Raw genomic sequence first — 13,422 nt, forward strand, 5'->3', positions numbered from 1 at the left:
GAAACAGTTTTCAAGTATAGCTGGCAGCTTGTGTTTCTGTGTACACTTTAAAATCTGGAAGGCTGCCTGGAATAAATAGAATCAATTATGTTCTTCGACAGTAAAAGGACTGTAATTTTAAGGGAATTCTAGAGAGATGTTATTTAAATCAAACTTCAAGTGAACACTTCATCACATCTGCAATCCCTGACCTTCCTAAAGCACCTCAAACATTTTTCTCCTGCCAAAAGCTTTGGGACATCTGGACCAGCACAAAACAATCTCTAGTTTTGAGATTCCATTCAAAAAGAATAAACATACATGAGGGAAGACAGCAGGAAGATAAACATGCCTTCCATAATACTTGCTTCCAGATACACTTAGCATATGAATGCTAATTTATATAACCTACTTTCTTATAGGATAGAAATTAGCTATCATCTGATATAGATGGTATAGTTCCTTATTAAGAATATGATATTCCAAGTTTGAAAATTCAGTTTCAGTAAACTATGATAGTTTTATCTCCTCACAGACACACTCTGCTTGTCAGGAGGGCAATCTAGGGGAAAAATATTATTGTTCACTTTAGCAGACAGAGCCTGTCTCCCATCAGCATAAGTGCCTACAGTTACTTTTGAGGCTCTGCAAGAAGTTCTTCCCTCTCTAAAGTCCCAACAGCAAGAAATGTGACAAGCATACAAGGGAGCAAGGAGTGCACTGTGCAGTAATATTGTACTGAAGCATAAAGTATGGGATGCTCATGCACAGAGGTGCACACACCCCAGGGACTGAGCACTGGACAACCTGCACTGCTGTACACATCAGGCAGTGTTTCAAAACCCATTCAAAAGGACAGACTGAGCACTCGATACAATTTTATCAGCCCACGGTTGAAATTGAATGAGTCATTCAGCAAACTGTTACACTTTAATTGAAGTCCATTAGTTTCTCCAGTCACAAGACAAATCCCATTACACTGTTTGTACAGACAGGATGTAGCAATGTTTTATATTTTGTGGCATCTTTGGTATCAGAGAGCTGCTCATTAGGATCTGTGTCTGGATTTGATTTCTTTTCCAGGCAGAAGTTTCCTTTAGAGTACTAGCATTGCCTTCTATTCATTTAACAGTCCTACAATTTATGATCCTGATTTACTGTGCCCTCATCTGTAGGTTAAATGATTTTCCTGATTCACTGTCACACTGACAGAAGTATCAATTACAGGTATGACCCCAAATAAGCTTTTAGAAAGTACTGTGGAATCCCCAAAACAGAAGCTGTGAGTTTGTGCAAATAAAAGAGTTCCTGGAGCAAGAACAACACTTTTCAGAATGCAAGGGACATTTCAACCTTTCTAAATGCTAAAATGTTTTATTCTCACCATCAGACAGATCAGGCACTCTAAACTATGAAGAGAACTGGACAGAGTTGTCTGTCTAATTTTGCTGCTGTCCAAACCTGCTGTGTGGTGACAGTAAGACAGCCCCAGACTAAGTATTTTCAGTACTGTCCTTTTGTTCTTGTTTTTTTGCCAAGCTGGCACTCTTCCAGAATCCAGGAAGACGAGTACAAAGATGTCTGAAACTGTCCTCCATGAAAACATTATTATACCCAGATTTAACTGGAAAAACCACTGCTTTGCTCAGAACAGAAAGCAGCAGGCTGTGGCACTGCAGGCGTGCCTGATTCATACGTACTGCTGTCGTCCTTGCTTCCCAGAAAACGTGCAGATACCCGGAACTCCTTATCTGATCACAAACAGCAGCCAGGGGAAGCAAACAGGAGGATTTAACACTGTCAAAAACATCTCAGCATTCTGTTTCCTTCTAAAAAAGACAATTATTTCCAAACACTACCGATTTTATTTGTAGCTACCCATTTCTTCCACCCTTCAAAATCAGTGCTGGGTATATTTGCCTTATTCTAGACTGAGCTAAAGACCCCTAAAATTACTGGCAACATCTGTAGAATAATAGTACTGCTGAAATATTGGATTTTTTTTCCTGTGAATGCAAAAGCTCACTAGAAATTAATGAAAAGCAATTTCACTTTAGTTAGATATGAGAAGAATGGGTGGCTATGTTTCAGAGCTGTTCTCTTTAAAGTTATCTTACATCCAGATTTTATTTCAGAATACAATATTCTCCTAGTGACTCTCAGATACTATGAATAAAATTAATGGTGAGGTCATTCTGAAAAAAAGAAGAACTCACTACAACAAAGTATTTCCCAAGAGGAACTATGTGTGCTATGTTGCTGCAGGATCAAACAGCTGAAACAAATCCAAGATGATCAGTTAAAAAAGATTTACTATTGCTGGAGTATTTTTTTCCTCTCCAAGTGAACCAAAAGGACCTTTGTGAATTCTTATTCTGAAATCCCCTTGCTTGCCCTCCCCCATCCATGCAGGCACAGTGTTTATAGCTTCCCTCACTGTCTGGGAGCCATGAAAACAGGATCACGAGAAAGAAGCATTTTCAAGTTGCTGGTGACCTCCAGAACTCCCTCTAGGACTGTGCCTTCTCCCTAGGGATCCCATGACATACCAAAGGCAGAATATCTGTCCTAGAACATTTTCTTCCAGCTAAAGGCAGAACTTTTTCTCTTTGTTAAACAAAGAAAAGCCTGGAATTAAATTTTCCTTTTTAGTCCGAAATCATTCAGTAATTCCATCCCTAGCTCCACCTCAAAAGACAGGATTTTGTTATTTATAGAGGACTAGTAGTCATAAAGCACAACAAAGAATTAGAAAAGCAATATATCATCTATTTACACTTCAAGTATCTGCTTACTCATTATTTCAGCAATTAGCTTGGCTTGCTGTGTAGAAGGATGAGAATTACCTTTCCACCTGGCTCTGTGCTGCTCCTCCACTTTAGGCTGTGAGCTCTGAAGGTCAGTGAGCAGCACCCAAATTCTTTCAAGCTGTTTAAATCAAAAGCTTTAAAGTTTGCCAACAAAATCAGAGCAACATGCCATTTTATACCCATAGAAATAAGGTTTTCCTTTCATTACATATTTTTGTTTAATACTCCATTTCATATGACTGAAAAACATCGTTTTATGTGAACATCAGGAAGAACACAAAGCCAAAGCACACCACAAAAGCTTACTCTGCTCCTTGCTGCAAATATTAATGGTTCCAATGTCAGCTTTCATGTGCAGTTCTGCTTTTGGAAATTAGTGCCAGACGATGTAAACAAAAGCTTAATGAAACCAGGTTTGAAAAGTAACAAATGCTGGTTATACAACTGAAAAAAAATTCCACCTTAAATAATGCTGTTTACTTTTCTTTCCATGTTTCTTCCCATCCTCCCACCTTCCTGGGATATTTGGAATGCAGACAGTAAACAGGATCTTTAAAAACAGGAAGTGCTGGCACACAGACAAGGAACCAGAGCAGAGTTAATCCAGGTGTTCTGCGCTCCAGCCTAGTCTGAACCCCCACCCAACATAAGCAGCTGTTTAGCAGACCTGTAACTCACACCCAGGGCCTTTCCCAGCGTTGTCCTCCCCAGATTTGTCACCTTGGCTTTTAGAAGTCACTGCTGCAGCACGATGAACCTCCAGTTGCACTGAGGAAGAGGAAAGATTTCCTCTCCCTGCTGTCCCTACCCAGAAAGGCAGGGAAAGAACTGCAATAAAACCCCGGAGGTACTGCAGACCTCACACAGTTACACTTACCTCTCTAACACAAGCAACAGTGTCAGGAGTGTTCAATTATTAATCTACATTCATCTTTACACAGAACAGTCACCCTGTGAGCCCTTTCTTTACTAAGAAGCAGCTGAAAAAGACATCAGACTCAGACTGACAGTATCTTGTTTACTTCCCATGTAACATTTCTTAGGATGCAGTCTGGCAGCAGCTTTAAATTGAGATAAAGTGTTTCTGCTGTACTAAGTTACTCCAGACCCTGAATGTGTAAAACCAGAAAAGCTTTTGCAGTGGCAGTAGATAGCACCATTCTTGCATCTCCACAGATTTTTAATAGTAAGCCTAGAACACTGAACTGGAAACAGAAGTTTCGGTTCTGTAATCCAAATATAAATTAGCTCTCCATTTATGCTATCTTTACAGACTTCTGCAGCCAAATAGTACTTAACAGGAGCATGGGTTTAGTCTGCATGGACTTACTGAATTCAGTTAGCAGCAATCATTATCTTTTATTCACTGGCAAACAGAGGATAGCATGCAACTTCATTTTTGTTAGAGGATTTGTAAGGAAGCACATGCCTCAGCAAAAGCCATGGAAGTAGGTTGTTTTATTTTTCTCTTTGTTTAAACTCCTCAACTGAAAAACTAAAACAATGCTTTCTCCACTGAGCTACTCCTTAGCTCCCTTTTCAAAACCATTTGTTGAGTGAAGGAAGTTTGTAGCAGAGTTAACACAAAGGCACAGCCACTGTAATGAAAAAACTCAATTCTGCAGCTAGACACTTGTCCTATAAACAGCTGAAACTCACACAGTTCTTAGCAGGTTATCCTATAAAAGACACATGGAATAAGACAGCAGCAAACAAATCCAGTTCTGTGCAAACCCTGCCCTGTGGAAGCTGGTGTCTACTTCCATGAGCTACAATCACACAGGAAAATACCACACTTTCCAAGGGTCAGTCACAAATGAAGTCCTACTCCCTATCACTTGTTTGTGATACAGCCAGTGGTGATTAACTAAATATTTATTTGGCAGTAGATGATAACCCTGCTGAGAAGTAAACAGCAACAGTTTTCCATAAAATATTTTCAATGGACCAAGATTGTCCTGCCTACCCCCCACACCAAGAGGGGATAATATTCATCTGCAGAGAATCTGGCAACACTAATTGCTCCCATCAGGCTTCATCTCCCTCAAGGTCACAGATCACATTGGTGTATTGCACCTAAGCACATAGGAAAACTGGGCCTTCTGTGTGGAACAACACTGCAAGACTAAATTCCCAATTTTGTAAACTTACCTGACTGCTTCATCTAAGTTACAAAGAAAACAAAGCTCCTCTGAAACCTCAAGGAGTGTTTATTCTCATTGTAGCTGTTTACTCTGGTTGAACATCACTTTTCTCTGCATTTACAGGTTGGATACCACAACTGTGATGCTCAAGACATCAATACATTTGCATTTGTGTTCAACAAGTGCAAACAAACATGATCCACTGTGACTGTGTCTCACTAGGCCCTGCATGCTCCAGCCTGAAGCACAAAACCAGCTCTGGTAAACTGGGACATGGTTCTTTACCATCCTTAACCAAATGGTTATCACTCCTGTTCATGACTGTTAGAAGCATCTCTTATGATTTGATGTTAAAATTCCCTGCACAAGTCAGGTTGCAAATGAGGTCAAATATCTGTTCAACAATATCAACATTATTCTGCCACATGAAGTGTGTATGGGAAAGAGGAGAGAGAGAGAGTGCAAGCAGGAGAGACAGAGTCACCACCATGGATCCTGTGGTGTCCCCTTGGTCCTCCAGTGCCCCAGGCTTCTTCACAGTGGTGGCAGAATCCCACGTGGTTCACTCCCAGTCAGTTTTAAACCATCCCTCACTAGCATGAAAAGCTTGAGTGGTTTTTGGCTCCTCATTAGCATGAGAGGTGAGAATAGGCGTGGTTTTCCAGATCCTCATTAGCATGAGGCAGAGTGGGAGTGGTTTTTGGCTCCTCATTAGCATGAGAGGTGAGAGTGGCTGTGGTCTCACCATTGCACATGGTCAGATGTAATTCTGGTGGTCATTTAGGGTCTGTTCTGCTGGTCATGCAAGGCACACATCCCCCAAAACCAAGTGTCCTCTTTGAGACCCCACTCCTAGGCTTGTGCAGTTACACACTTGTTCTATACACACCCCAACAGAGCATTGCTGTGAAAAGCACTGCCCTTGGTCAGAACTGAAACTCTTCATTTTTGTGGCTCATGCACAGGCAGCTCTGGTGTTTCTGCAACAACTTTCACCACTGAGCAAGTGTTTAAGGCAGATGCTGGAAATGTTATTACCCCTTTCCTTACAGCATCTGCTTTGCAAACCATGTTGTGCAACACAAGCATAGTAAGCATGAGGCTACTGAGACATAAAGCTGTGTGCTGTGCATCCCTTTTTCCTCTACTTCAAGCTGGAACCCAAATTGTTTCTCTAACAAGGTCAGCACACCAGCAATTTGTGGTTGATGCATCAGAAAGAAATGGCTACTGTTTGTCTAAATAGATAATGTTTGCAGTGAACATGAACTTCCAAAGAAGTGACACAAGCTCATTGGTATTTAAGCAGTGACTATCAGCCACTCTCTGCAGAAGTTTAAGGATTTCCCAGCTTCCCAGTTTAGAAAGTCACTTTCATATCCAGATTAAATGGTTTGAGACTAAGGCACATGCAGCCTATTACTACAATCAGAGCTCTGTAAGAAGGATATATTAAACTGAAAGGCCTTCATTTTAAAAAAGCCAAAAAGATTTGGTAGTAATCAGTCACTGCTATTGAGAGAGTTTTACACATTTACATACAAAAGGAAGCATTTTTTAAATACATGGATGGTTCTTTGGAAACATTTAATTAATGTTTTCGTAGGGGTGTATATTCCAAAAGACTGAAATCAGTTTTCAGCCTGGTGAAGTTTAACAGTAGAATAGAACAGAAGACTACAAAAGCTCAAGTGTTTTGGATTCAATTTCCACCCATTAAAAAACAGCAATTAGGGAAGTGTATCTATCTTACAAAGCATCTTTTTTGTTGTTTAAATAAATGCCTGCTCACATACCAGGACAACAAGAGACTGGAATCTATAATCATGGTTACACTTCTCATATCACCCTGCAGCTGTTTGTGATACTGCACTATCTGCTGAGGTACAATGAAAAGCCTGGAAAAGAGGTGATGAAAGAAGACCTGAAGAGCTGGATTACAAAGCACTTTGACAACACATTTAAGAAGAGTTTCCATAGTCAGGAATAGGTTTTGCTATCCTTTTCTTCATGTATAAACTCTGCCATTTTATTGCTTGTTGGCTTCTGTTTTCACCTTTATCTCTTGGTGGCAGTTTTTGCCATCGCTCCCAAACTGTCAAAACATTCCAAGCTGGAGCTATCTGAGATCAAGGCACTGCTGCTGAGCAGTGATAACAGCATCAGTGCTTTATCCTCCATTTCAGAGCTAGCTGAAGAGGAAGGCAAGTTATTAGAATTTTAGATGTTCAACCTTGGTTGAACACAAGCAAAAGAGTTAATCTCTACCTTCTCAAATAAAATGTTAAAATCAATTTAAGCCCTTTCTTTTAACTAGCAATCTCTTACCCCAAACTTCATGTAACTATATACGTTTATCCTCTCCAATTACAGCATTTCAATTTCATTTATTACCATCTTACACTAAAATACAAATGCAATTTATCACAAATCAATATTTGTAAATAACCTGCTAGACTGGCAGTGGAATTCACAGGCACATCCTCAATTGTACATCACAATCAAGACTATTCCAGATGTCTGTTTGTTGCTTAAAAATAGCTCTTAAACACCAGAGGCTTTCTTGGGACAATTGCTCTTCTACAGTACTTAACACCTTAAAATTGAAGATTTCAGAGGAGACAGCATGAAACTGCATGAAGATAAAACACAATATATTTATCACTTCCCTCCCACCAGTGGAGACTGCCTTGATAAACTGGTAAGTAGAACTGGTTGTTCAACATCCACAAAGGCAGAAGAGCAATTTTCAGTGTTATTAGTATCACTTCCACTTTTACTACTAGTCACAGCATTTCCTGATTATTCCGTAAAGAGCTGGGAATATAAATAAAGAAATGAAGACTAAGTGTTATGTTTTAGAGTCTAAGCAGTTTAATGACACCACAGGCATATTTGGAGTATTTGGAATGCTAGTTTTGACTTCCCTTTTCCCAGAGGAAGTTAGGTCTATCTAGAAACTTCTTATGTTAGCACTATTAACTTCCATCTTTCAAACTGTGCCTGTAGTCAAGAGCCAAGTTAAGTGTTTTCCAGATTTAATGGAAAGTATCTTAATGGCACAAGCACTGAAGCTGGATCATAACATTCCTCATCACAGAAAGTATATTTATTGAGTTTTGTCAGAACTGAAACTGAGTGGTTTGAGAAAGAAACAATTCCTCTCCACTCCGCCTGCCTGGTAAAGAAGCCTTTACCCCTCTGCTCATTCTCCCTCTTTTGCACTTGCATTTTCAAGCATTCTGTATTTAGTTTGCCAATTTCTTTGCAGAGATCAATCTCCTCACTTTTCCAGCAAGTCAGATGTGAAAGTCCCAAGGTAAATGGAAATTTTGTTCTATTAGATTCAGATCACAGAACAGGCATGTATTTCTACTTATGGCTGATTAGTCTCAAACGAAATGCTGAATCTTGAATATTTTCCTTTCAGTAATGTTCAAAGTTTCTTGCATTTTGAGGATCTGCAAGAATTTTTTTCTTTGTTGATTGGTGATAGCCAAGAGAAGGAACAAGGTTGCAACAAGGAGTAATTTCTTTATTCAACAATTTAGTGTCCTCTACAAGGATCCACAGCTAAAGAGCTGACAGATAAGGACACTTTTCCAAAACAACAATTGTAATTTCACCAGAAAAGCCATGTTTTTGAAAGGAGTGGGACCTAATTTAACAGCAAGAGTTAAAAATCAGGAACAGTCTTGAAACATATTGGGCAAGAGTCATTCATCACCATTAACTGCTAGATTAAGTATTGGCAAAAGACTGACTAACGAGTATGAGAAAAAAGAAAAGCAGTGAAGTCTTAATGACAGATAGGATTTTTGACATGTTGTACAATCTAGGAGGCAACCATCCAGCTTTCTCTCTCTTCTCTTGGACAGAAAATAACCCAAGGGATGTTTCTCTGTATTTCTTTCCCTTAGAAAAGCGTCAGAATGTACAGATTTACCACAATAAATGTGACTCAGCTGACTCAAAATTTCAGGGAACTTACAGTCAGCCTTAGTCAATTCAATAAATCTCCTGTGTTCAACAAATATGCTTTGTGGTTCACAACCCTCAAAAGCTACATTTGCAAATGTTTCTTTAATCAGAAAGTGTAGGCAAAACTGCCAAGGTTTTTCTGCACAAAAATCCATGAAGGTAAGTTAATTATAGCAAATGTGTTAACAAGTAGACAAAACTCCCAAGCAACAAACCCCAGTCTCTTTGGGATTTATCTAACCCTCCACTGGTGAGCAACAGGACATGAAACCAGAGATCACTGAACCTAAAGCTGTGTGTTTGACCCAGCTGTTTGTTCTTAAACTCGACTGAAGCAGCCACTTCCACTGCTGCAAGTCGAGCAAAAGCTTCACCAGAGCTCCATCATTTTTCCTGTTCAACTTGACAAAGGTAAGCTGCCCTCTTAGAACTTCAATTTTACATTTCTGGAGCTCAGGTATGTGAGCAGTGTTTTCCAGAGACAGACTATAGCCATTCCCAGGCAGTTTCCTTAGCAGACACAACTGACCAAGTGCTTTTATCCCTGCTTTGCTGGCTTTAAGAACACTGGAAATAGAGAACAGGTGATGATGTCCACTGTCCCTCACAGTCTTTCTTTGAAATACACAGGCCTCTTAGCCTGCCTTGCACAAAATCTGTGCCCAGAATTAACTACAAAAATACTTTTCCAGAACTCAAGTGTAGATACATCCCAGATAAAACAATATATATGCTAAGCATTGCTTAGACTGAGAAGTCAGATCCAGAATTACATAAACTGTACTCAGTCTGCTGCATTTCTATATGACTACAAGTTAACATACAGGATTTATAAAAATGCCTCTTTTCCTTTTTTAAACCAGTTTAGTTCCCCCTACCCCCCAGCTGGGCTTGGTTTTGTGCTGGATTTTTTGTTTGTTAGTTTGATTGATTGTGTGGGTTTGTTTGTTTGGATTTTGTTAAAGTTAATACTATACCAGTGCTGCAAGAGCAAAAAAACAACCCAGCAGTTAATACTCAGAGTATTATTTCTGGTTCATTTAGCACTTCATTAACCATTCAAAAATAGATCTGTAGAACAAATTCCACTGGGAGGAACCTCTGGAGGTTATCTTGACCAACTCCATAATCAAAACAAATCACATCCATTTGTTGTCCAATTAAATATAGAGAGAAACAAATCCATTCTCTCCACTGCTCCCATTTGGATTAGGGTACTACAAAGAGAAAATTGTAACAGAATTCTTTGCCATGACACATTCAACATCAAGAGCAAAAGAAAATTCCCATCCAGTTTTAGCATAAATATTTTTGTGGCCTCTTCTAGTCATAGCTACAGACAGGCATCATCCCCTTGGAGCAGCTGGATGTCTGGCTTTTTAAAAGGATGAGACAAAACTCCCACAAGCACGGAATGCAATGCACAAAAAGCTGCAAAACCCCCAAACCCTTGCTCACGCTAGAAGCCACATCTGCTGTCCAGTTAGCCAAAGTGCAAACTCTTATCCTTTCCCTCCAAGTGCTCCCCCTCCAACTCCATCACACACATAAAAAACGCAGGTATGGTCCACTTTTTCTCAGTGGGGAGGATTTACTAGATCTCACATATTTTTCAGTAACTACAAACCAGTATGACAAACTTAGTTTTAAAATTACAAGTTGTGCGGGATTATTTTTGTCCAGTTATAAATAACAAAATCAGTTTCTGCATCAGTATTGAAGTTAAAACACGTATCTTAGCTTCCCCTCACCCAACCACAACACTCCTCAAATGTCCTATTAACTATAATCTTTGTTAGCCTTCATTAATGGACTCAACTAGGCAAAGCAAAGCTACATGATACCAGTCTAGAGCTGCTATTATTTCTTGTGTGATTTGGCACTAATGCATCATCATCCCAATTTCCTCTCCCCCCTAACAGGCAAACAAAACCAATAGCAACAATCTTCCATTTGGAAATGAGTGATGTTTGCAAGGTGTTCAGGGTATTCCTGACACCCAGGGAATCTGCACCAGAAATCTCAAAGATTGCATAATGAGAGGATGTTTTAAGTACAAAACATAAGAAAGCAGTTTTTGCAGACCATGTCAGCCTTAGGCTTGTTGTCTAGTCATTCATAGAGAATTTTAACTCAGAAAGAAATTAAAGTTATGATGATCATCAAGGTTGTTCCAAGTTGTATCACACATGAGGAAGCCATTAAAAAGCACACCACACACACAGAAACTGAGGATCTGTGGATCAGGAAGTCCATTCCTTATGCCACAACACCTTTTAAAGGTGTGCTTTTCTTCCAGTAACTGGAAACCTCTTGTGAGGTCAGTTTGTTTTGTGAGATAGCACGAACTCCTTGCTGGTTGCAGAAATTCATATTCTAAAGCTTTGAACAACTTTTAAAAAAAAGAGTTATCCAGGAAAAAGTATCCCCCATTTGCTCAGAGAAAGGAGGAATAGCCTGATTATCAGAGAAACAGTTAACTAAGTATTGAACCACTTTATGACTTCCAATAAAGCACAATTGCTTTGTAAACAAATCAGCTACACCCCCTTTCCCAAAGAATACTCCAGAAAAAAAAAAAAAGGACACAACCCCAAAAAAAAAAAAGCAAAACAACCCTCTCAGAGCCATCATTCATGCAGTAAATGAAACAACAAACAGAATAAACTTGTCATTGATACAGAATGACAAATTGGAGCAGCCAATTACAACACTTTGGCATGGATTTGTAGGCTGGGATTCTCCTGTGCTGAAAAAACACTGAGCACTGTCTCCAGGTTGCTAAGAATGGCACCAAGTTAACACCTAGGAAATGCAGGGCATCTCACCAGTCAAATTCCAACTGCAGCTCTGGACCCACTGCATTTACTGTCCTAAGGAAAAAGTGGAATATTCCATGGATCCCATAGGAATTGGGTGGTTTCCTAAATTCCTCTGTGAACGTTGTGAGCTTGGTTGATGTGCGCTTTCTCTACATTGGCTAAAATGTGCTTCTAAATAAGTAACAACTCTGAAAGTTTTCCAATGCTATTCTTTGAGAATAAAGTTATTTGTTGTGAGCTTTAAGATCACATGGGGCTTCATTTTAGAGTAGTTTATCCAGTCAGTTCCTCATAGCAGACACATTATTAAATCACATCACCCTGCACACTGGAATAATCCCAGGAACTAACAAAGTTTACACACAAGAAGTGGACTTTGATTATTACATTGCATTATAGAATTGCAGCATGGAAGCAACAAGTATGAGTACACCTCTATAAACTCACTGTGAGATGGAAGAAACTAAAGAATGAGTCAGATCATGATGGGAAAGTTTCTAACTTTATCCAGTGTGATAAATTTGAAGACCTGGTATAGCTCAAAGCAGGGATGTGAAGGTACAAATAACTAAAAAAGCAAAATAGATTTTTTCTATTAAGTTCTACAAAATCTAGACTTAGAACCCAATTTACCACTCCTTTATAAGTCTGCTGCAGAATTAAATCAAGAAAAGCATCATGCTCCCTACTGCCTACTTTTAAAGTATATATACTTGCCTCCTGTTTGTTCTGAATAGGCACTGCTTATAAAGTAACCTTAGTTCAATCAGGTCTTTAGGCAAAAAAGAAAATAAATAGACACAAAAATTATAAAAATTAGAAATATATCCATAACAGCTACAGAAGTAATTGGCCTGATATCTTAATAACTTAAGGAACACTGAAAACAGCCACAAAACCCCCAAAGAAAAACAAACGGGCGGTTTGTGCTAGTTTGGCCAAAGTTTTGCTAATACAGTGTACCAGAAAACACACAAATACAAGCAAGAAACAGCAGCTTCATATTTAACATCAGTACAAACCGACCTCTGGGCAGCACAAGATAGGAAAGAAGGTTTTACAGGTAGCAGGGAGAGCCAGTGCTCCTGTCAGCCGAGCGCATCTGGCAGCAGGAGCTCGTGTGCCAGGATCCCCCCGCACTCACACTCACACACAGGCACCCATCGGGAGCGGCTCTGCTCCCAGCGGCATCACCCAGCCCATCCCCGGCACTGCGAGCACACTCGCAGCACTCAGCTCCAGTCCAGGGGTGGAGACACCCACACTGCAAAACAACAAGCCGCTATTCTTCCTCTCCCGGCTCGCGTCCCTGCGAGCGCCCCGAGCCACGGGATGCGGCGGGGGAGCTCTGTCGGCCGAGCGCGGCCCCACGGCCCCTCGGCCCCGCGCTGCCCCCGAGCCCCCTCAGCGAGCGGCGCTCCGGGAGCGGCCCCTCACGACCCCCGCCTCACTCAGTCACTCACCCGCCCGCCGCGGCCTCCCCGGGCCGGCCGCGCCCGCCGCGCCCCGGGCCGCGCCCGCCGCCTCCCGCCGCTGCGGCCGCCCCGCTCGCCTCGGCCGGTGCCTGTGCCCCGGGCGCGGGCGGCAGCGGCGCCGGCAGCCGCTCCCCGACAGCCGCCGCCTCCCGCACGGGAATAACAGGAAGGGAGCGGGGCTGACCCCGGATGGGGAAGGCACCGCCCGCCG

At 40.9% G+C, this 13,422-nt stretch overlaps 1 protein-coding gene across 6 annotated transcripts in view; it reads right to left on the reverse strand.

Moving 5' to 3' along the window:
* The window catches only part of PIK3CA (phosphatidylinositol-4,5-bisphosphate 3-kinase catalytic subunit alpha), a 42,436-nt gene extending 29,030 nt beyond the window's left edge, over window positions 1–13,406 (reverse strand). The window contains exons 1-2 of one of the 6 annotated variants that reach the window (XM_054639702.2): window positions 3,667–3,766; window positions 2,826–2,907 (exon numbers count right to left, since the gene is read on the reverse strand). The gene's annotated coding sequence lies outside the window, so the exon portion shown is untranslated. Of the gene's footprint in view, window positions 1–2,825; window positions 2,908–3,095; window positions 3,208–3,666; window positions 3,767–5,420; window positions 5,501–12,762; window positions 12,888–13,199 lie in introns of those variants that run through there. The other 5 variants (XM_054639695.2, XM_054639700.2, XM_054639698.2 and 2 more) reach the window with 5 other exon arrangements.
* Between the last annotated feature and the right edge of the window lie 16 nt (window positions 13,407–13,422).

This window comes from Agelaius phoeniceus, chromosome 10 (genome assembly GCF_051311805.1).
Source record: "Agelaius phoeniceus isolate bAgePho1 chromosome 10, bAgePho1.hap1, whole genome shotgun sequence".
Taxonomy (NCBI): Eukaryota; Metazoa; Chordata; class Aves; order Passeriformes; family Icteridae; genus Agelaius; species Agelaius phoeniceus.